Source organism: Tamandua tetradactyla, chromosome 7 (assembly GCF_023851605.1).
Source record: "Tamandua tetradactyla isolate mTamTet1 chromosome 7, mTamTet1.pri, whole genome shotgun sequence".
Classification (NCBI taxonomy): domain Eukaryota; kingdom Metazoa; phylum Chordata; class Mammalia; order Pilosa; family Myrmecophagidae; genus Tamandua; species Tamandua tetradactyla.
The window spans coordinates 54667573-54693119 of NC_135333.1; positions in this window are offsets into that span (position 1 = coordinate 54667573).

The following is a 25547-nucleotide window of genomic DNA, read 5'->3' on the forward strand; positions in this document are numbered from 1 at the left end:
ACAAATAAAGTAGAATGTATGTTAATAATCCCATTTTATAGATAAGAAAGCTGAGACTTCAGGCAGTTTAAGTAATTAGTCCAAGATCACACAGAGATGGGGCAAAATCACAGTCCACATTCTTTAAGTCCAGCACTGTTTTTTATCACGTCTTAATGACTTGAAAAAAGTACATGACCAGAAGTCAAACAGTTCCTATTTTGAAAGCAAACAAAACAGATACAGAACTCAGGATTCCTTGACAGTACTTTACCTTGAGATAGTACTCCAGAACAAAGACTATTCCCTGAAGGTAAACTCAAGGACCTCAATGGATATGCCTATTTGCTCAACTGTAGGTCTAAGTATCTCCTTGAAAGATCCAAATATAATACACAGGAAATAAAACTGAGGAGATTTCCAAGGATGAAGACAAAGTTCTCATAAGTTAGTTCTAACTATTCAAGGTGAACATGGGTCTACTCTGAGAGTAAACTATATCTTTAGATCCAGATCAACTTTTGATGAAATAGCCTTGAGTTTCAATCTGGTCAATGCTCTATTTGTGTTGGAGCTATCCAAGGTGCTCATTGCAGTCCGTAGCTTTCAGTTTACCAAGCCTACTAGTAATTTACCCTGGTCCTATCTGTCAAATTAAGATAATAGCTTTGGATTTCTTTTTTTTTTTTTTTGCCACAGCCTACAGTAAGTGAAACAATACACACACACTCACACATACACATACACACTACATAGATAGATAAAACAAAAATTTAACCCTCTAATATTTTCTATCCTATTTTACCTTAATGAAAAGAAACAAGTTTGTTCATAATCCACTAAATTGATTTCGTGACCCACTAATGGGTCCTGACCATCAGTGTGAATAAGCAAACAGAAAAGAACTATTAATGGGCAAGCTTGTAGGACCTTTCTCTTTATCACAAGTCTTATTCACCTATCTCCATCATCCTGCCCAGGATGTGCTTGATTCTTCCTCTTACCACATATTTTCCAAACCCTGTCCCTACCACATTTAATCTGATTTGGTCTCTGATATAAATACCCCACTAATCAAACAGCAATCTTCCTCATCAGAGAAGGAGATTAGAAGGATCAGAGGAGTGGGGAGAAGAATTGGAGTTGCAAATCGAAGTACTCTTCTAAAAAAATAAAATTTAAAAAAACTGCCAAAGAAAGACCAAAGGCACTAAGCACGGTTAACCACTTGCACAATTTCTCTCTATCCTTCATGTTCTCTTCTTTTGTCTAATTACTTTAAGTTTCACAATAATTCTAAGGTCCATATCATTAATACTATTTCTGTAGATGTGGAAATTTGGCTTCAAGAAGGTTAAATCACTTCCCCATGATGAAAAAGATGGGATATTATGGAGGCTGTTAACCTAGAATACTGATGGACAAATAGGAATTGTTTAGAAGTCCATTACATAGTTTAGGAATGTGAAATGCTGAGATAGAGCATTATAAACTGGCACTTATTAAGCAGGTAAATAATAATGACACATCCATCATTACTTAGAAAAGCTATTAGACCCTTAATCCTTGTGCTACTGCTCAACTTAATCACTACGTGACATTATTCTAACAATTCCAGGTACAAAATAAACAATATCAAATACCCTCCTAATGAGAAACTGAAGTATGTGTCTATTTTAACTATACCACAAAAATCTGAGTAATACCTTTTATTCTGACCATAGCAGTGATATCTTAAACTTAATCAGTTATTCATAATAAGAAGAACTAATGATATAGGGGAAAGACCCAGTTTTACTTCTCCCCCTTATTTTTCCTATAAACGTTTAGGGACATTCATGAATATTTAATCAATTGAACGTATAGGCCACGAAAGCAATAAGATCTAGAACTGGATCCAAGATCATTAAAGGAAGAAGATGCATAGAAAGGCAAGAGACACAGAGGTTTATGTTTTTCTGCATGTGTAAATAAGATAGTATATTTAAAAAGTAATCACATAATAAAATCTAAAAGTAAACAATAAACATGGGGATTGAAGTGCCAAAATAATCACCCGACCATTTAACATGGGGAAGGAGTTTCTAGATGTAGTGAAATTTGAGAAGATCTTAAGAGTCACTGAACTGAAAGATGAAAGGTTAGAAAATAAGGACCAAGAGGGAAGGATAATGGAGTTAGAGACACTTTGGCAAGTAAAAAGAAAGCAAATGGTGACGGGGAAATCTTCAAATCAATTCAGGTGCATTGTAAGGAAGCGGTCAACAAACACTTTTCCACCCGCTTTTTAAAATTCTTTCGTTTCCTTAAAAGTAATTTATTAGATTTATGTAGAGACTGTTAAAATAATGCAGCATTAAGGATTAGCATAGACGGCATGAAGAGAAAAGATTCTTTAACCCTAAAATTCTCTATTAGACAATAAATGTAAATTGAACCAAAGAGAAATTGAAGAATTTGCCTGTTCAGTGATTGTTGTATATGAAGCCTTATTCAGGTGTCAGGAAGCAAGAGAGTACAAATTCCTTTTCTCTATAACATATAAGTTTTCTAGAATTAGGTTTCAGCATAATTGAAACTTGCCACACTGTGATAATTAGACCTAATAATTTTACCTTTGTTATTCAGTTTGTATTTAGCAACAGTTATTTCCATACCTGGTAATGAAAGTGACTTAAGATGACTAAACTATCCCCAAGAGAATGAGAGCTTATCTGCACTTCCGACACCTATTGGGTCCCGGGCCAGAGTATAAGCTACATCCTGTTCACATAGAAAAGAATATGTATTTGTGTGTATTTGCTTGGCTAAAAACGACAACAACACATAAATGATCAACCCAAACAGTACATGGGGTTTGAAGAAAGAGATTATATTGAGACTATGACTAAGCCTAACCAAAACAATAATAATTGAAGAAATTATATAAATGATTCACTATTCATGCTAACACTATCTTCATAAAAAATGGTGATGGTGGCTGATTGGTATTATGATCCAACCATTAAATAAATTCTCTATTTCGGGTGTTCTCTAACTCTGCTTCAAAGAAACATCTGTGCCAAAACAATGTGCCAAGAAGTGACAGCACCTCCCATTTAGTGGTAAAAAACAAAAGAGAGAGAGAGAGAGTGGGGAGAGATAAATTTTTCCAATTTTCAGATGTTTTTTGCTTATAATATTTTCTTCTAGTGTGCAATGCATACACTCTTGATTGTAGTATAGAATGAATCTGACAGTACAAATTATGCATTTATTTATTTTTAATTAAATATGCCCAAATTTTGTTCTCCCTGGTCTAGGCAAATTGCTTTGCCTGACATATAGAACATTGGCCCTTTCCCTAGCATTTTGTCTTCCAGTTATAAATGCTTTGGTAAAATTTTTGAAATCCTAAATGAAACATTGTTTACACTACTTCTAAAATTTGTCTTTTTTTTTTCAGGCATAGGCAGGCACGGGGAATGAACCCGGGTCTCCAGTATGGCAGATGAGAACTCTGCCTGCTGAGCCATGGCTCGCCCTATTTCTAGGATTTTTGTTGGAAAAATACATAGACCTAATCAGAAGTTAGACTGAGGTAAATAATTGATGCTTCAATTTTACCATTCAAAATATTCAAAATCTCAAGGTGCAATTCCTTTTAAATATTTTGAAGTTATCTTGTAAAATAAAGTATGAATAGAACAAAGTGAAGTAATGAAAAGAGATTTATCCAAAAGGGATGTTCATCAAGTTATGAAGAAGTGACTTAGAGAGAAAACTATTAGAGAGAAAACTAAATGTTGACTAACATGGCATGGAAAATTAAGATACCTAAGAATTCATAATAGAGTTTTATCGCTACAGATGAATAATTCTCAAGTGGGGAAAATATCTTGACCTATTATATGCCTCAATTTTTCAACACAGAAGTTTCACACCTGCACTTCCTTTGATTCTAATTTTAAATATCTATATTGAGACACAAATGTAAGAAATCAAAATATTTATAAGGAACAAAGTCAAAAGTCATAATGTTCAGGATAAATTACAAGGCGGTTTCTTGCAAACAGTCATCCAGGGGACTACAGCTGCCCCATCCATAGACGGAGGAGGCTAAAGATTTCAATATGGCACCACAGCAAACCACAAAGTACCGGCACACCTACTGAAAAGACTCGTCCCTTAGACTATCTTTGTAAAGAAAGTCATTATATTGTTAATATTAGTGATTTTTTTTAATTGCGTATTTATTGTAAGTCAAGTACCTTACATGCTTGATCTCACACCATCCTTTAACCAACCTTATTAGTTCTATTAAACCAATTTTGTGGCCAGTAAAATTACAAAATTGGGCCTCAACCATGGGTCTCTAAAAACGTAGCTTCTAAAATACCACACTCTACTATATTTCTGTCGAGACAGAATTCTGAATGAATAGTATAAATAGTGGAAGAACAATAAAAAAGCTATACCTGGAAAGTATATTAGACTACTGAAAATCCATGAATAGGGGGAAAAAATGTACAGACCAGTGAAAATCTATGGATATTTTATCAGAGGAGGAAGATGTAATGACTAGTTCTCAACTCAAATTCTCCAAGACTAAAATCACTATTTAAACGCTTTTCTGGAACAAGGACTCTAACGTAGCAGATTTGTTACTGATAACTGAGCAGTTGTCTAGGAATGCTAACCTAATAATGAGAACATGAGAACATAAGCATCTCAGACTTACAGCAAACCAACCACACCCGTCACCAAAAAGAACCCCAAAAAACAACAAAAACGAAAGGTACATTTTTAAAGCTTGCCTTGCATACGATTTTAATAAGAAACTCAATGTCATCAATATTTCTAACTGTATCGCCAAATAAATTACAAGATTTTAGATCATTTTCAATTCACAGCTCAATTCTTTGAAATTAACCCACAAATTGGTTTTACCTCACATTTTATATTTTATCACCCATCTTTCTGACATAGTCAGCTCTTTTCTTGGGATTCTTACAAAGATAGTTATCATTCACAGAGCACCCTTTAGCCTTTGAGGTTTTAATCTCAGCTTTACATCTTTGTGTTTAGTACATTTATTTTCTTTGATCTGATTGTCTACATGCTAATATGTCAAAACTGAAGTCTTTTAACACGTCAGTCATATGATCTAACGTATCAAGCTCTTCAAAATTTAAAATTCTGTTTAAAGCAAAAAATTACAAAATTCTTCATACTGATGAAATAGCATATATAATTCTAATGAGGAAAATTTGTGGTTGGGGTCACAGCAAAACGTATATGTTCATCATGGTTGGAACTGAATATAACATCTACCAAGAGTCAGGAAAAAGAGGAATTTTGTATAGACTTTCCCATTAATTTCACTACAACTCAAATTTAAGGTTAAGTACAACTCAAGCACATTGTTTTTTGGTTAATCAGGCTTCCTCTAAAAGGAGTTTAGACTGACATAGCCATAAACAATAGTATTTTCTTAGAATGCAATTTTCTGCAAAATGGTTTCGGTTCCCATGTTTGTGAGCAGAGCTTACACTATTTGCACTTTTTATGATGTAACTCCCTGAGGGACTTGCAAAGTTTGCCCAGACTAATGTGACTATGCGAAATTTCATTTAACTTACAATAACAACAGAGGCTGTGATGGCGTTTACAGTGAGTTGCAACTTCAGAGGTGCATAAAGACCGCAGTTGTAAAATTCATGGGAGATTCACCTCTTTGAAGAGACTCCTAGATAGCTCCAGAGCTTCTTAACAGGCAGCTCATTACTGCAGACTGCCCATGAGAATTGTACACCCTCAGGGGAGGGTTTTTCTGTCTCAGTACTAACCTAGTGTAACTTGCCATCTAAGTTCCCTCTTGCCAGTATTGTTAATGATGGTGATTATTAGTAATAACTCTGAGTAATGAGTTTGCTTCCCTGTACTCAAAATAATTGCTCCATGTAAATCCACAGCATTTTTATGGTACATTAAAGATTAGTAACATTAGAAACTTGGCAAATCTTACTTCAGGAGGCATTTTACTTAATGGTCTAATCCATCAGTTCCCAGGCTTAATAGTCTCCAGCCTCCCTCCTATCCTTGAAGGATCAGCCCTCTTTTGAGAGGAGCACTAAGAAGCAACTTAAGTCACCACGCTGAAATTTGTAGGAGCTTTTTCAAAAAAAGTATCTTGAGAACGGAAACTGTTTTAAGCACAGGAAGCCTGTGAGTGTGGAATTTAGTAATCAGTCTCCCAGAGAGCCACCTTCATTAGTAATGATGAAGCGTTATAAACTTTGGAAGGAATTTTTTCTTATATTTTGATTTAAATAAAAAAATTCAGGGTTCATTTTTTACCCTGCTAACCTTGGAATCAATTTATCCATAATAGGAGCTCACGTGCAAGAGTGTCAATGAGGGGTAAATATTAGCTATGCTGTTGCTTTTCTCAATTGCATACATGTTACTCTAACACAGCCCAGAATCTCCAATTAAAAAGGAAGGGTGTAAGTATGGAGAAAGTTGCACTTACCCATTGCTGCTGGTCTTCCTAACAAATTTTTCTAACTTGACAGTCAATTCATCCTGAGAAAGACATAGGAACACTGATTTTTAATGAAGAGGAAAAAGGAAATGTAGGTTATGCATTTTGACTCATTTGTCTTTCCTTTTTTCTTTTTTTTTTTTAACATGGTGGTGTTTATAAATAAAAACTAAGTTAGTAGTTTGCTGACTAGAGATGAGAAACCAGGTCACATTCTGTGGGAGTTCTCCTTTACCCAACAAGAAATTTCCATCATTGCTCTCTTCTTTAGAGCCTTAAATCAATCAGAACTTTCCAGAATATAGGAAGCTAGCATGACTTAGATTCTGTAAATTTTCCTACCTCATCAAGAGTTCCTCAAAATGAACAAGATTAGCGATTGAGATCTATAATCCATTCTTCCCTACTCAATGGTAGTTCCATCTGAATTTTCTGGGTATTCTATTATGTTTGCCTATCCCTACTTCTAACACCACCTCATTTTATTTATTATAGCAAGTCTTGAAATCCAAGAATGCAAGTCAACCTTAATTTTTAATCTCCTCATTCAAGATTGTCTTAGCCTTTTGTTGTGAATTTTAGTCAGTTCATTAGATGTCATAAAAGGCCCTTTTGTTATTTTGATTAAAATTCTTGATTAATTTGATTGGAATGTCCATCTTTCTGATTCTGAATTTCCTTTTTAATGAACATGATATATATTTATTTCCAATATGTATTTTTTTCAAAAAACAATTTTGATTTGTTTGATTCACGTAAATATATCTTTTTTCTTCTTCAATAATTTTTAAGCTTATTTTGTTATTTCCTAAGGTCTGCTTTCTTTTCATTTAATATGGTAAGTTTTTCTAGTTGGGCACACTTATTTTTAGTATTTCTTTACCTGGTGTGTTCAAGGCTATACAGTTACCTCTAGGGACTTCTTTTACTGCAGTTAATAGTTTCGTTTACAGTACTTTCTTAATCATTTAGTTAAAAATGTTGTTCAAGTTCCACTGAGATTTTCTTTTAATTCATGAGTTAACTAATAATGCATTATTTACCAAACTTATGGGTTTTTTATCTTTAATTGTTAATTTAAATTTATTTTCTTTATAATCAGATAGTTTGATTCAGTTTTTATTGTAAGAATATATTTGTGTTCTTCTGTCTTCCAAAGTTCACAACCCCACATAATTTGCATGTTTTTAGAACAATTATGTTTCAACATCTTTTCAATCTGGAAACTTTACCATAACACTTGCCTAGGTCTAAGCCAAGAAATGAACTCCTGTCCTCTTTTTCCTATAGTGTCCTACTAGTTCTCATTATCCCATGGGACTGGTACCTAAAAGTAATACAGCACAGCAAAATAATAAAAAGCAGTTTTTGTAGGCACTCAGCTTCAACTCTACTCATTACTTTGTATTTCATTTCCATTTATTGTCTAGTGAAAATTTCAACTTTTCCGTGACATTTATTGTTTTCTCCTTTTTTGCATTTTATCTATGGCCCCTAGATGGTTATAGTATAAATAGGGACATCAAACATGAGTTAACTCTAGCATATTGGCTGGAAATCCTAGATAAAATTACTAATCCCTACATCCACCATCTAAATTAGATATTATTACTCCATTTGAAAGATGAAGAAAGAGCCATAGATCTGTTAAGAAACTTACCAATCAGACTTAAGCTCCTTAAAGAGAGGACAAAGTCACTCAAGAAAACATTCTTAGCATAAATTTTCAAAAGAGAATTAAAGTATGTGAAAGGGTAGTTCATGGCAGAATTCTCACCTGCTGTGCGGGAGACCTGGGTTCGAGTCCTGATCCATGCACTTCCCAAACAAACAAGCAAACAAACAAATGAAGAACCAAAACAAAAATTCAGCACATGGTGCTGCATTAAGGGGATACTTACATGGACAAAGAATGAAATGTGACCCCTGCCATACAGCATACAAAAAAAAAGGAATTATAAAAATCGACAGTTTTAAAAAATTATTTTAAAAATATATTACTAAATTTAGATTGAAATGCTAGCGATCAACGAAAGTGAGTGGTAAGGAGTATGGTATGTATGAATTTTTTTCTGTTTTCTTTTTATTTATTTTTCTGAATAGATGCAAATGTTCCAAGAAATGATCATGATGATGAATATGCAACTATGTGATGATATTGTGAATTACTGATTGTATATGTAGAATGGAATGATCAAAAGTTAAGAATGTTTGCATTTGTTTGGTGTTTTTTGGTATCTTAAAAAAATTTTATAAAAAATATATTACTATTTGAAATGCTGAAACTCTGACTCGGCATAGCTAATTAAATACCAAGTTGAAGAGCTAATCTGTATCCATCTACACTAATGTATATATATATAGCTTTTATTATTAAAAACTTGGATCACTATGTAATATATCATTATGTAATATATTACAACCTGCTTTAATACATTAAGCACATTTGTGCATAATAGATCTAACTCACATCTTTATAATCGCTGCAGGGCATTCCATAGAATGGCTGCATGAAATGATATTATCTAGTCTATTGTTGAACATAGAGTGGTTGTAAGTTTTTAAGAAATTATTTTTTGATGGCATTATATCTTTCTGACTAAAATCCATGTAGCTAACCATTGTGTATAACTTTATCCCAGATGTCTCTTCAGATTTCATACTATCCCTACTTTTCAGTTATAGTGCACATCTCAATGCCTATATCTGTCCTTGAGTTAGCCCCATCCTTACAATGACTGCAGAAAAGTGATAACGATAAGCCTCAAAACAAATTTATGTATTATCCTCAAAACCTTTCTACCTAGGGTTGAAGAAACTTTCTGAATCACAATTTCTGAAAGACTTTTGCAGTTGTATTATTAATTGTGTTTCAATTCAGGGGAATGTTCCAGGAAGTCTTATTTTTCTGGGTCTGTCAAATTCAGCCATTCTAAATTAATTAGGAAAATGCTATACGGCTTCTGCTGGCTATGCAGTCCTGAATGTAGTAGACTACTCATTTCATCTCACAATGTATTGCAATATGTGCTCTGGAGGCAAGTATAGCAGAAAATTCATACTACTGTTGTAGAAGAAACGGGAAATTATCTTGTTTGATTATAAAATAAAAAATGAATATATCCTCCTGGGGACTAACTGTGGTTAAACTCTGATTAGCTGAAAAACGATGTTAGATAGTAATTCCTTGACCACTTAACATTCATGGACTAGCATTATTTTCTTGAGTCCTTTTTGAGAACCATCTAAATGACTGTCTCTAGAAGCATACACAGAGAAGGATCTCACATTTTTAAAGTGATTTTTTATACAGTAATAGCAAGATTTTTTTGAATGGCCACCCTGAGTTTTGTGCTCGTTCACAAACTCCATATTAATTGGGAAACAAAGAGAAAGGTATCAGAATGGAGAAAATAAATGCTAGATATTTAGCTTCGTACATACAAGTTATACAATATGTCATTAACTAATATTGAATTGAAAAGCAATAATATTAATTCAGAAAGGATATGAATATTCTTTAATTTAGTTGAGCCATCATGATATAAGGAGGACACTGGCTCTTTTGAGGCAATTTTACAACCATGCAGGGCTCTCTCTCTGTCACTTGGACCAATGGATCTATTCATTCCAAGGCTTGATTTCCTGTTCAGTTTAGCATGCCATTAGTTGAAGGTAATTGTTGAGAGGATACTCTGTTACAAAAGCTGCAGAACCTTCAATCATTTCAGTGCGGAATAGGTGACCTGAATAAAGGATCCTATTTCCCTAGTGACCTTCATTATGTTTGTCTCTTCACACAATCGTGTGATTGTGTACTGCTAAATAGTTATTTGGTGGTAATGGTGCATTTCAAATTGGCGACTCAAATAACAAGAATGGAGAGAAAAAAACAAGAGAAAGAGTATGATCTTTGTCGAAGTGCAAGTTTCAACTAAATCCATTTGGAAATAGAATCACAAAGTAATAATTTCAAGACCTTTATTAACGACTGAATGAAACATTTCTGTGAAGAAAATACTTGAAAAATAAGGAGATATTACAACTGCCCGACCCCATGTATCTGGATTTGTAGTTGCTGTCTTCTCACTGTGCAGCCTCCGTCTTATTTCTTTTCGATGCTTTCATTTATTTGAAACTGAACGAGAGCTTCTTCTACCTTTTTTCAAAGATGGAATGTGATCGCGTGGATTGGCATCTTTTAAAATTGTGTCTTCCAGTTTAAAGACAAAGAAAGGGTATTTTCCCACAATAATGCCCAATGGATTCAGAAATATTGTCCCTTTCAGTGCCTTAGCTTCACCACATTTTAGAGATGTGGCAGCCGGAAATTTGTCTCTTACATTGTTCTTCTTTTTAAATTACCCTGCATTTAATTATGTAGATTGTGCTATAAGCAGCAGATATTATGCAATGTGGCAAATAGCGTGAATTAAATATTGCCGTAAACAAGTGGATTTCTGAGTCTGGAGAAATGTGCCATGCCCTTTGGTGGAATTTTATCTGAACTGTATATAAAGTTATGCGTATGAGGAATGTCATGAAAGTTAAAACCACTAAATTTACAGTTTGTATCTACAACTAAATTATTGAGGCTGGAACATTCTTCCTCTAGCCTGTCAATATATTTTGAAGATGTTGGCAAGGTTGTGAAAGTACAGGAACAAAACAAAACAAATGTTTTTGTTTATTTTAAGACTAAAGCCACGAATGACACGAACACACATGTTTTATGGAAATGAAGAAGAACCACAACGAAAGCTCCTTCATTTGTGCAATAACCAAGACATGGATGCGATCTCATCAGATGGAGCTGAATGACTCATTATCTCTGACCACCATCATGGTAAATGTCTGTCAATCAAATTTGAAGCCCCCTGAACCTCAGTTTATGTACTAGTCAGTTCAACTAACCCGCACTCAACTGTCTGACAGATTAATGTTGGCTTGAGCAACATAAATATTAGGAACCATTTTATGAAGTATCAAATAGTCTGTTCCTGCTAATAGCTGAACATGGCACTCCAATCATCATTTGATTTAACCCATTACCATTTAAATCAAAACTTGAAATGCCTTCCTGTGTATTATTAACAAGGTGCTCTGCAAGGAAAAAAATTACCAAAATGCAAAGTTTTTATTTCCCCTCCTCAGTCTGTCTGCAAAGATATGGCAGTGAGTCATGCATAGGAAGCTTATTTATACCTGCATGCTGCACAAAGTTTCCCAAAATGTACTCATCTGCAAATGTTTTCCTTGGCTTTTCAAACAATTACCTTGGCCAGAACAATGGCGCATCTGTGTCCTAAATTTCAGTCATCTGAAGAAGCTCTAATGTTATAAATGGCCCAATGATGAGTTTATTGATGGGAAATTAGGAAACTTAATTAAAAATCAAAAGTATTTCTGTTGGAAATAAAAAAGAAACTCATATGAGATATATTATGGGCATTACAGAGGGAGATTATTCTGCTCTTCTGCAAACTCAATAATTCAAACAATACTAAAGAGCAAGGGAAGATCACCCAAAGCACAGCACAGGGTCAGTCTTCTGTCTCTGAAGTGAGTTGTTAAACCCCACAAATGCAAGACATTTGTGAATTGGAGTCACATCAAAAAATATCTAAATGATGAGCATATGTTTAATTAAGAAAATAATGGGATAAAGAGTAAAAGACATACTCTTAAAATGGACTCTGCATTACAATGTACAGTATTACAACAAAGTTACAGAACTCTTCAAATATAAGAAGGCCAGCCAATATTATTCCCAGAAACTATAAACAGAATTTGGGGAGTAATGAGCCTCCTTATCAGCTCAGTATTTATAAAGTGCCAAGGTCACCTTGAAGAAATAATGCCCTATAGTACCTGTGTCTTCTAAGGCTATAAAATGAAGAGACTAAGCTATGTGGTCTCTAATACCCTTAAATCATTGGAATTGTCATTCTGTATATTACCAGAGGTAAGAAAATTTAAAATGGTAAGTTATATGAATAGTAAACTACCTAAAAAATTACAGAATGAAATAGATTGTCATTCATTAAATACTTTGTTCATTCATGCTTTATAAAGAAAACATCATTTACTAATTAATTTTTATTTTAAAATGCGAACAATCGGATTTATTTTATACTTGGTCTTTATTTTATTTATTACCAATGGTCTTTCAAGTGGAAAGAGGGGTATTCAGAGAGAAAGGGGGGTAGAAAGAAATGGAAAAGGAGAGAGAGAGAGAAAGAAAAATTGGAAAGGAAGGAGGGAAAGAGAGAGGGAGAGACCCTTTAGGTAATAGATGGCCATTGGTTTCACCCTTTAGGGGATAGATTGCCAAAAGTATCACGATTTTATATAAGTTCTGTGACATGGGAATTCACATGTCATCTCTCCTTAGAGATTAATTGATTATATATGCTGCAAGGGAAACATAAAAAGACTGAGCATCTTTTTTTTAAAAGGGCAATTTTTATGACCCCTCTTCCTTAGAGCAATTTTCTACCATTACTACTTAAATCCATAGGGTTGAAAAGAACGAAAATGACTTCAATGCAATTTTTCAAATTGTTTTCAAGAGATAGCAATATTTCATCATTTGAAAGCAATTGTTTTCCGAATTAGCTGATGTCAGAAATATAATTTTGCTGTAAAAATGCTGCACACTATTTACATTACTAAGAAATATGCAGGGTGCCCATTTATCTGCTTGATGAGTCCTGCCCTTGTGCAAGAACTTCCTAGGTGGTCTACAGGCTTCTACCAACAAGTAAATTAATCCAGGTATACATTTTACAGGGAATCTTTAGACAAATGTGTCTTTAAGTAATTGTTTTAAAATAAGGAATCAAAGTCATTCTTTGACTTTGATGACAGAGAGTGGCATATCTCTGTCATAATTCAAGAGAAAGCCATCATGGACCAGGTATGAAACACAAAATTAGGAAATCTACTGTTCAGGTCTGTGATAAGATAGTTCCTAGGTTTGTCTCAGTATTCCTGTATCTACAATTGATCGAGGAGAGCAGAGCCTCACGGAAACATCTTTCTTCCTTTTAACCAACTCACCAAGGCTAGCTCAGCTGCAGAGTTCCCTTAAAGTGACCAAAGGCCTTTTCCACTCTGAGACACGTCATGAGGTGAAGATTTTTCCAGCAATGCAAAGTACATATACAGAAGAGCATGGTGTATTTGGGTCACTGATCAAAGGACTATCACTAGCAATTCCTTTACTCAATTTTCAGTGGGCCATTTAGAATGAATCCAAACTCTGGAAAAATTATTAAAAAAGGAAGATCGCTTTTTCTGAAATCTCAGAGCTCAAGAAGGCATTCTTATTTAAGACTACTATAACAATACCTTAGGACAATAAATCAGTATTTTTCTCCCAAACTCTAGCACAGACTAAAGTTTTAAGTACGCACACCCAAATCAAATAGTAGCAACCAGTATCTTTTAGAAATGCTTATAATCGCCCTTCTTTTTGAACTCTTTTAAGTGATTGATTTGAGATTCAGCAACAGTAAACACTGTACTATTAGCCAGCCTGTTCTCCGTTCAGGTGTACAAAAGCCTGTCCCTAACTCCGGGGATACGGCATCTTTAAAAGTTAGCTGGAAATCTCATTCACAGAAGAAATAGCTAACTCAAAAGCATCTTGTTTTGAGAGCCAGGGTCTGTGGAATAAAATCTGTCAAGGGGCTGGATAACACTTTTGATAAACTAGAAGGACATTTCTAGAAACTCCTTGAGACACAACAATCTTACAATAAGTTGACAGTTACAAGTTGCTAAATAATAAAATCCATAACTGAAAAATAGAAATTAAAGGTGGTTTCATTATTTATTTGCTTACTGATAGAATACTATCATGAACGTATGATGAATTGTTAGGTTTCCACACTTTGATTTACACAGATTGTAATGCATCCCTTACCCCCAGTGCAAGTCCATCATAATTATTGGCATAGCAACAACACCTTAGAGTTTTGGAATAATTTATAGTTTATTATTTTTAATCCTCAGACTAGTCATGGCAGAAAGACAAGCAAGGTGTTGTGGGAAGAAAAAACCAACAAGGGAGCATTGAAATCAACAAGGCCTGGGTTTGGATCCCATGTATTATCTCTTAAATTTGGAAAAGTTATTTAATATTTTTAAGTCCCCATAGCCTAATAATTAATCTGTAACTAAATAAGAATTCTGGCCATGTAGAATTGCCTTGACCATAGATTTTCAAGGAATAGAATTTTAATTGTTCACATCTAATAGATTAAGAAGTTTAAATTTAGAGAATTATAGTGGCTTGTGTAATATCACATAACTGAAATAGCAAAGCCATGACCAGAAACCAAGAATCCTAGAATTCCACACTCTATTTTTATTTCAATTCTCATCATATCTTTCATGCTCAAGCTCAACTATTTGAAATCTTGCTACCGCCCCAGCCCGTAATAATTTCTCATTTTTCTCAACTTCCATAGCAACTCTCATGGTTATGTACCTTATTTAAGATATAGTAGCACATACATTATAAATGAGAGACGAATTAACAACTAGTTAGATAAGTAGATGGATGGATTGCTAAGCAGACAATAGGAACAAGATTCTCTTCTTCAAGGACAAGAAACTATATGATATATTTATAATGAGGATCTTAGTATTTTTATAATGCTTTCCTTTTTATAAACAAATATTTTCTATCTATAAACAGCAATGTAAAGTGAATTTTGTGATGTATTTTTTTCTTATTTTTAATGGTGAGAATGGTCCAGAAATAGTATGAAGGTGTCTATTTGATATTGTTGAAGAGATAAAAATTGTAGTAAATGACATTAAAATTGTAATGGTTCAGATTCCACAATATGCTGGAGCCCTGACCCCTTCAGTGGCTGATGTATCTTTCCACAATAATCCACCCCAAACAGGATGCATAACTGCCTATGAAAAGAAAAGCGTGCAGATTCGTGATGAACCTTTTACTGTCATGTTCTTGGGATGATTTAAATTCTTTAAGCCCAGAGACTGTTATTAACCCTAAGAGTGATGCTTAGGCTGAATGTGATATTATACTTTTCTTAATATTTTAGATTTGATTACTGCAAACATATATATATATTCCAAACAATGATACCATCTCTTGGTCCTCATGTATTTCAATAACCAGGCTTAGGCTTAAAAATATTTTACATAATTAAATATTGAAAACATCATTTGGTTCGTTTGTAAATCATTCAAAGGCAACTTCAGAGATGATTATGCAATGCTTCCTCACAGTTGTCCTAGTGTTAAAGCCAAGTAGTTCTTCCTTGGGTCCCAAACAAAAGATTATTTTGTTGTGTTTGCCCCAATCCGAGTTCTGCTTGAATATCCAGAACAGCTCGTTAGCATTCTCCTCATAATGATTACACTACCACTATGAAGATAATCATTGGGATAACCTTACACTAGCTTATTTTTGACAAGTCAGATGCTGTTCAATCTCCAGTTATAATCATTTCAATTTTTTTCTGATCGAATTGCACCATATATATCTGCATCCTAGTCATATGCCCCTATACATTATTTCTAAGCTTAGAAGAATTATCTACATATGTAAAATACACTCGGCTTCAGCCTAATTTAGAAGGGAAGGACTTTTTCCTGTTTGTTAGTTTTGCTTAGGACTGGGTTCAAATTGAGGGTCTTGCTGTTGTTTTGGTTTAACTATAAATTTACTTTCCCAATATATTAACTGAATTTCCATTTTGAAAAACATAATGCTTCCAATCCATCGTTAAGGAGTTTCTCTTTTTTAGATTAATGGAACATATGTTGTCATACTAGCATAAAAGTTAGGAAGCACGTTTAGTTTATTTCTCCAATTCTAATAGAATTGAATCAGTTTATACTCAGCCACGGCAAACTAAACTTATTCAGTGCGTAGACATGTATCTGAAATTAATATTCCTTTTACTTTACAGGGATCTCTTAAAATGATAAATAGCATAGCAATGCAACCTCAACCATGCTTCTCTACTTCCAACTCAATCCAAAGCATCCAACCAATTTATTCAGAAGTTCAGTTAACCTGAATGTACCCTCAATTCCTAGAATAATAGCTACCAGTGAATGAATAGCTATGGAATGAATAAAAGAACATGTGGATGAATTTGGGGTAGAAATGCCAAATAGAGAAAAACTGGTATATTTTCTTTTAGTAAATACATTAGTGATATTAGAGAATGATCATGAATTCGAACAGAAGAGACAAATTTCACCTTAACTTCAAACCAAAACCTCATTATTATTCAAGCAAAACAAATTGTTTATAAGATTTGGTGATTCTACACAGTTTGGAGTTTAGTGCTATTTTGTTGCCTCATGTTTTATTAAAATTTAAAACTATGTGTAAAATGAAGAAAATTAATTAAAATGGAAATATCCTTCAACCATGTATATTTTAACTTGTCATATACTGGTAATAGCAGGATAAAATAATTCCAATATGTGAGTGGATTTTAGTTCACACAGACAAAAAAAGTTTACTCTTTTTTTCTCTTTTATTCTATCTCATTCTTAACATGCTAAATGGCTATATTATTCACAAAGTATAGGTTTTGCGTCTTGCATTTGAATTTTTCAAAGCCTATTTATTCCATTAAAACAGAGCATGCTTTGTTAGCTGAGAGCTGGGGTGGGAGGTCTCATCATTACTCTAATTAATATGATTGGCTCACACTCATTTCCATTTCTTTGCTTGTTTTGAGTCTCCGATTCCTTAGTTCTTCTCCATCCCTATGCACACCACATAATTTACCTCCCTATTATTTTACTGTCTCTGCCATAGTTTCATGCATCTCCCTATCTCTTCAACTATCTCACAAGCATTTGAGGGTAAGGGACCTGTCTTTTGCTTCTTCTGTGTCACTCAGATTTTTCCTAATGCATCTAAGCACATAACATCTGCCCAGTAAGCAGAGTGTTTATTGCCTAAGGAGAGAATTCCACAGAAAACAGTAGCATGCTGAATACTTTAAGAGTATCAAACACAGTGAGTGCCCTGCTTTACTTAGAAACGGGGCTGCAGAAAGCCATAGAAATCTAGAACATACTTGATTTTGCAACTTGTGTTTTATATTCAATATTATTTTTAAAATGAAAAAAAAATGGGAAAACTACTTGCTTAAAATTTTCCAGACTGCTTGCTTATGCTTAAGGCAACCTCTACCTAAATTTTTAAAACAAGGCATTTTTGTTTCTGTTAGCAACAGCAAGTCAAAACACGAGTAGAAGTAAAAACTGTGGAACTCATATTAATGAATTAATTTATATACATAAAAATATACACATATGTAAATATATTGTACATATATATGATGGATATGGCTCAATTTCACAAGCAGCTTCTTGTCCAATCCAGAACCCCATCAGTCTGGAAGCATTAATCATGTGAGTCAACAGGAAAATAGCTAAAGGGATATTCTAGACCATAAGTCAATTCTGACTAGAGGGATTTCACATTTGTTCTATTTATTTTGTAGTAGTTAAGACTCACATTCTTTTACTACCGTATTCCATTAGAGATAAGTCTAAACGAAGGAAAAATGTAGTTATCTCCCCCCAAATCTCACATACTAACTTTGGCCTGGTCTGATCACTATCCTGGATAGTGGAAGAAATACTCATGGTCCTGAGTAAAGCAATAAATATCACAATTCTCATTTCTTTTTGAGAATCCCTAACCATTTTAGATTGAAGTACAGAAAAGACGACTACATTTTGAAGGTCGTCTCCTACCTCTCATGACCCCTTACTAAAAATAAAGGGTCTTGTGTCACATTTTTTACCACACAGCTGACCATTTTTTTCTCTCACCCTTCTCTGTAACAGCCTCCCTGCCTTGCCCCATCACCCCAACACAGCGACCAGTCCATTTCAAGTCTCCCCAACACCATTAGCAACCTCATTGTAAGCATGTTTCTCCCAAAACTACCTACATTGAGATATTTTTCTTAATCCCAAAGACCCAATAATTATGACCATTTTCTGGCACTGCAATTAACCCCTCCTCCATACTCAATAATTATTTCAACAGGGCATTGCATGCGAACACAATTTGAATGGACTTGATGTGGTAAAATTAGTTCTGTCTTTATGGAAAGAAAGAGGTAGTCACATGCCCCACTGAACTCAAATGGCAGCATGAGAGCTTCTGCGTACCCCATGTCCCTTGCTGCGGTCCCCACATCTTGCCAGTATCCTCCCCTCTAGTTCACATTGCCTTGGCTTCTTTTGGGGGAACCATGCCTCCGCAAAATGGGCTACTGCACCTAATGTGATGGAAAGGAGGTTTAGAACTGGTGTATTCAGCTTTCCCAGCTACCGTGTTATCCTGGGGAAAACAGACTTGTTTTACTTCTCTTGGCTGCCAAAGCAAACATTGTGCAATGGGTTGGCTTAAACAATGGGAACTCATTGGCTCATCGTTTTGAGGCTAGGAAAAGTCCAAAACCAAGGTGTCATTGAAAGTTACGCTTCTTCCCAGAAAACTGTGGTTTTCTGGGGCTGACTGTCAGCAATCTTTGTTTTTTGGCTCTTCTTTCACATAGCAATAGTTATGGTAGCTTTCCCTCACTTCTTCTTTCTCTTCTGGGTTCCAATAACAATTAGCTTCTCACTGTTCCCTCTGGCTTCCTCTCTGTGGCCTTCTCTATAAGGCCTTCACTAATAGGATTAAGACCCATGCTGACTCAGTTTGGGTCACAAATGCCTTAACTGAAATAACCTCATCAAAAAAGTCCCTTTTACAAGAGATCACACCTATAAGAATGGACCAAATCCAAGAATGTGTTTTTTTGGGTTACATACCTCCAAACCACCACAAGACAAAAATGAATATGAAGGGAAAAGAAGCAACCTCAAGAGGGAAGAAGAGTCTTATTTCTTCAGCATTTGACTTGCATTTCATAGGAAAAATGTCAACCAACAGTACCTGGAATCCTTGCCACAAATTTGCAATGAAAATTTGTTTAATGAATGAAGAGCCAGATGGAATGCATGTGGATGGCAGACTTACCACCCACCAGCTGATGGTAACCTTTTCAACTCCTGTCAAGAGTCAAGTTCAACCATGAAGTTTCTAAGAATAATCTTGATCTTTCAATATGCTTTGGATCAGCATCTCATGACTCAACTAGATTTGATGCTTAGGACTGCCGATCTGCTTTGCTAAGAGCCAGTGTAGTGTAATGGGATCAAAACAAAATATGTAGCCTGGCGTTCACGCACTGTGAAACCTAGCTCTTCCAAATGATAGCTATGAACTCTTGCTTATTGACACTCAAAATTCAAACAACTGTTTCAACTATAAAATAAGGGTAAAATAATGTGTATATCACACATTTGATGTGAGGATCAAATGAGTAAATGAGTATAAACATTTCTTAGTCTAGTGAGTAATAAGATACGGCTTTGGTTCCTTCCCTAACATTTTCCCATATTATTGCCCTTCCTCGAGGTTACTGCCCTGAACTATATGATGGACTTTCTGATGTGGACAACATCCCTTCCTGGATGTCTATAAGTCCTGTGAAAATCCTCCATCGAGTGTGCCTTTATGTAATTCCACTTCCGTTGCTTATTATTTTATTCCAAAAATATTTATCACATGCTTCCTATGCACAAGGTTCTCTGGCAGACATTGGGGAATCATTTGTCTCATGGAATTTATAATCTGGCAGGACTGGAGACACTGATCTACACTTCCATGTATTATATATTATTTTTCTTCAGTTACCATTTTCTGCCAGTTCCTGCAGTTATTTGTCATCTGCCACACTACTTCATATTCTGCCTATCTATCCCTCTACCTAGTGCCTACCTTGGCTGAAGCAGTGTGTCTGGTTTAGACTGGTGGCCCCATTCTGCTTGTCCTACCCAGTGCAATTCACTTGACTATATTCAGTTGCTTCCACCTTTCAGGCACACAGTACATTCTTGTCACCTAAAAATATCAACCTATATTTTGTCATTCAAAATAGGACATACTTTACTTATAATAAAATCCTACTATTCTACAAATTGGTGACTTTTTATAAATTTATACAGCTACAAACACAATCATGATATGAAAATATTCATTTCCCCATAAAGATATTTTGTTCCCTTTTGTATCAATTTCTTCCCCACAACCCTTCACCACTGACAACCTCTGAGCTTGCATTTTCTAGAAATTCATATGAATTGAATCATGCATTATTGTACAATTTTGTGTCCTTTTTTCCTCATGCTTTATTAGAAAAGTTGTTGGTTTACAGAAAAATCATGCACAAAATACAGAATTTCCATATATCAACTTGCTATATCATTAGTATCTTGAATTACTGTGGTACATTTATTACAATTGATGAATGAATATTTTTAAAATATATATTTTTTAATTTGGGTACTATCACTCAAAGTCTATGGTTTACTATAGGGTTCATGTTGGAGTTATATAGTCCTATGAATTTTTTTAAATTATTCTAGTAGCATATATAGAACCTAAAATTTCCCCTTCCAATCACATTTGAATATATACTTCAGCATTGTTCATTACATTCACAGTGTTGTGCAACCATCATCATTATTCATTACTAAAATTTTTTCATCATTCCAAATGGAAACCCTGTACAATTTAAGCATTAACTCTCCATTCCTTACCCCCACCTGGGTCCCTGATATCCTACAGTATAGTATCTGACTCTATGAATTAGCTTACTCTGATTATTTCATATCAGTGAAATCATGTGATAGTTGTCCTTTTCTAGCTGGGTAAATTCACTCAACATGATGTCTTCAAGGTTCATTCATATTGTCATATGTATAATAAACATTTTGTCTATTCATTCATCAGTTGATAGACACTTGGGTTGCTTTCATCTTTTGGCAATTGTGAAGTATGCTGCTATGAATGTCAGTGTGCAAGTATCTGTCCAATTCCCTGTTTTAAATTTTATCAAGTAAATCTCTAGAAGTGAGATTATTGAGTCAAATAGTAATTCTATATTTCACTTTCTGAGGAACTGTCAAACTGCTTTCAACATTAGCTGCACCATTTTACAATCCCACCAAAACTGAACAAATTTCTTATTTTTCCACATCATCTCCAACATTTTTAATTTTTCAATTTTTTGAATAGTAGCCAATTTAGTACATGTGTAATGGTATTTCATTGAGGCTTTGATTTGCATTTCCCTAATAGTTACAGATGTTCAACATCTTTTTGTGTGATTTTTGGCCATTTATATGTCCCCTTTGAAAAAAATGTCTATTCAAGTATTTTACCCATGTTTTAATTGGGTTATTTATCCTTTTGTTGTTGAGTTGGAGGATTTCTTTATATACTCTGGTTATTAAATATCTAGTAGATATGTGGTTTCCAAATATTTTCTCTCACAGAGTTGGTTGTTTTCCTACTTTCATGACAAAATCCTTTGATGCAAAAAGTTTTAATTTTGATGAACTTCCACTTATTTATATTTTCTTTTGTCCCTTTGCCTTGGGTAAAAATTCTAAGAAATTATTGCCTTATTCAAGGTCCTAAGGATACTCCCCTAAGTTTTCTTCTAGAAGCTTGATACTTCTGGATCTTATATATAGGCCTTTGATCTATTTTGAGTTTATTTTTGTATATGGTGTGAAGTGGGGATCCACCTTCATTCTTTTGCATATGGACATCCAGTTTTTCAAGCACTGTTTGTTGAAGAGACTGTCTTTCCAAACTGAGTGGACTCGGCACTTTAATAAAAAATCACTTGGTCAATATATAAGAGATGTTTTATGAACCATTAATTCAATTCCATTGATCTATATGTTTATCTTTGAGCCAGTACCATGTGGTTTTGCTTCAATTACTTTGTAAAAGTTTTAAGATTGGGAAGTGTGAATTTTCTAACTTCATTCTTATTTTCAAGATGCCTTTGACTACTGAGGGCCTCATACCATTTTATATAAATTTAATGTTTGGTGTTTTCAATGAAAGCTTTTGGAATTTTCATTGGGATGGTGCTGGATCTGTATATCACATTGGGTAGAATTGACATCTCAACAATTTTTAGTCTTTCAATCCATGAACATGGAATGTCATTCCATTTATTTAGGTCTTCTTTGATTTTTGGTACTATTTCATAGTTTTCTGCATACCATTCCTTTATATCTTTGGTTAGATTTATTCCTAGATATTTGATTCCTTCAATTGCTATAGTACAGGAATTTCTTCTTGATTTCTTCTTCACATGATCTATTACTAGGCTATAGAAACACTGCTGATTTTTGGATGTTGATCTTGCACCCCACCACTTTGATGAATTCATTTATTAGTTCTAATTGCCTTTCTTTAGATTCATCAGGATTTTTTAGGTATAGGATCATATTATCTGCAAATAGGCCAAGATTCACTTCTTCAGATGCCTTCCATTTTATTTATTTTTCTTGTTGAATTGCCCTGGCTAGAACTCACAGTACAATGTTAAATCATAGTGGTGACAGTGGACAATATTGTCTTGTTCCTGATCTTAGATGGAAAGCTTTCAATCTTTCACCATTAAATATGATGTTAGCTATGGGCTTTTCATATATGTCTTTTATCATGTTGAGGACGTTTCCTTGTATTCCCAGTTTTCAAACTGTTTTATCAAGAAGGGGTGCTGGATTCTTACAAATGTTTTTATGAATCAGTTGAGATGACCGTGTGATTTTTATTTCTTTGATTCATTAATATGGTGTGGTAGTTAGATTCAGTTGTCAACTTGGCCAGGTGAATGTACCTAGTTTTGTTGCTGCAGACATGAGCCAATGGTATGTGAACCTCATCTGTTGCTAATTACATCTGCAGTCGGCTAGGAGGCATGCTTGCTGCAATGAATGACATTTGACTTAATTGGCTGGTGCTTAAATGAGAAAGCACAACGTAGAACAGCCCAAGCAGCTCGGCATTCCTCATCTCAGCACTTGCAGCTCAGCCCAGGCCTTTGGAGATGCAGAAAGAAGTCCCCTGGGGAAAGTTGTCAGAACTCAGGGGCCTGGAGAGAAGGCCAGCAGAGACCATCCTGTGCCTTCCCACATAAGAAAGAACCTCAGTGGAAAGTTAGCTGCCTTTCCTCTGAAGAACTGACAAAATAAAACCTTTTTTATTAAAAGCCAATCCATCTCTGGTGTGTTGAATTCCAGCAGCTAGCAAACTAGAACATATGGTATATGGTTTTCTTATATTAAACCACCCTTCCACACCTGTGATAAATCCCACTTAATCATGGTATATAATTCTTATAATGTGCTCTTGGTTTCAAATTAACATTTTTTTGTTGAGGATTTTGCATCTATATGCATAAGAAATATTAATATTTAATTTTCTTTTCTGTTCATTTTCTTGTAATATATTTATCTGTCTTTGGCATGAAGTGATGCTGACCTCATAGAATGAGTTAAGGAGTGCTCCCTCCTGTTTAATTTTTTGGAAAACTTTGCCAGAATTGGTGTTGATTCTTTTTAGAATGTTCGAAAAATTTTCTGTGAATCCATCTGGTCCTGGGATTTTTCATGTTGCATGATTTTTTTATTACTGACTCAATCACTTTACTGGTTATTGGCTTGCTGAGAGTCAGTTTAGGTAGTTTGTGCATTTCTAGGAATTTGCTCATTTCATCTAGGTGATCTAATTTGTTGGCATACAGTTGTTCATACTATCCTTTTATGGTCCTTTTCATTTCTGTGGGGTTGGTAGTAATGTCTCCCTTTTTGTTTCTGATTTTAATTATTTTTGTCCTCTCTCTCATTTTTTCTTTGTCAGCTAGATAAAGATTTGTCAATGTTATTGGTCTTTTCAAACAACTAACATTTGCTTTTGTTGTTCTCTCTATTGCTTTTTGGCCTTTATTTTACATAGCTCCATTCTAATCTTTGTTATTTCCTTCTTTCCCTTCACTTTGGTTTAGTTTATTTTTTTTTCTTAGATACTACATCTTTAGGTTAGTTCTCTGATATAAGTATTTTCTTACTTTTTAATGTAAGCATTTAGAACTGTACATTTCCCTATCAGCACTGCCTTTGATGCATCCCATATGGTTTGTTATATTGGATTTTAACTTTCATTCGCCTCAAGATATTTCCTAATTTCTCTTGTGATTTCTTTTTTGACTCATTGGTTGTTTAGGAGTACTTTGTTTAATTTCCACCTATTTGTGAATTTCCCATTTCTCCTTCTGTTATTGATTGCTAGCTTCATTCTCTTGTGTTCAGAAAAGATACATTGTATGATTTCAATATTTTGAATTTACCAAAACTTGTTTTGTACCTAATGTATAGTATATTTTGTACTATTATTTATGTGCACTTGAGAAGAATATGTATTGTGCAGGTATTGGATGAACTGTTCTACATATGTCTGTTAGGTCTAGTTAGTCTAGAGAAATATTTCCTTTCTGACCTTTTGTCTAGATGTTCTATTCACTATTGAATATGGTATATTTAAGTCACCTGCTATTAATGTAGAATGATCTATTTCTCCCTTCACATCTGTCAATATTTACTTCAAACATTTTTGGTCTCTGATGTTGTGTGTGCGTGTGTGTGTGTTATATAATATATATATAGCCATATATATAATATATAATATACATAACCATATATATTAAGTGTTTACACCTTCTTGCTGATGGTCCCTTAATCAGTATATACAGATCTTCTTTGTCCCTCATAACAGTTTTTGACTCTAATGTCTACTTTATCTGATATAAGTATGTCTACCACAGCTCTTTTTTCATTTGTTTCTACCTGCATGCATGTTTTTTCCCATCCTTTCACTTTCAATCTACTTACATCTTTGAATTTAAGGTGAGTCTTTCTTAAACAGCATATAGTTTAATCATGCTTATTGTACCCATTCTGTCATTCACTGACTTTTGACTGAGGAATTATCTCATGAACATTTAAAGCAACTCTGATAATGCAGGACTTTTTTCTGCCTTTTTGCTACTTAATTTTAGTAATTCTTACACCATTATTGGTCCTTAATTATTCTGTTAATTCT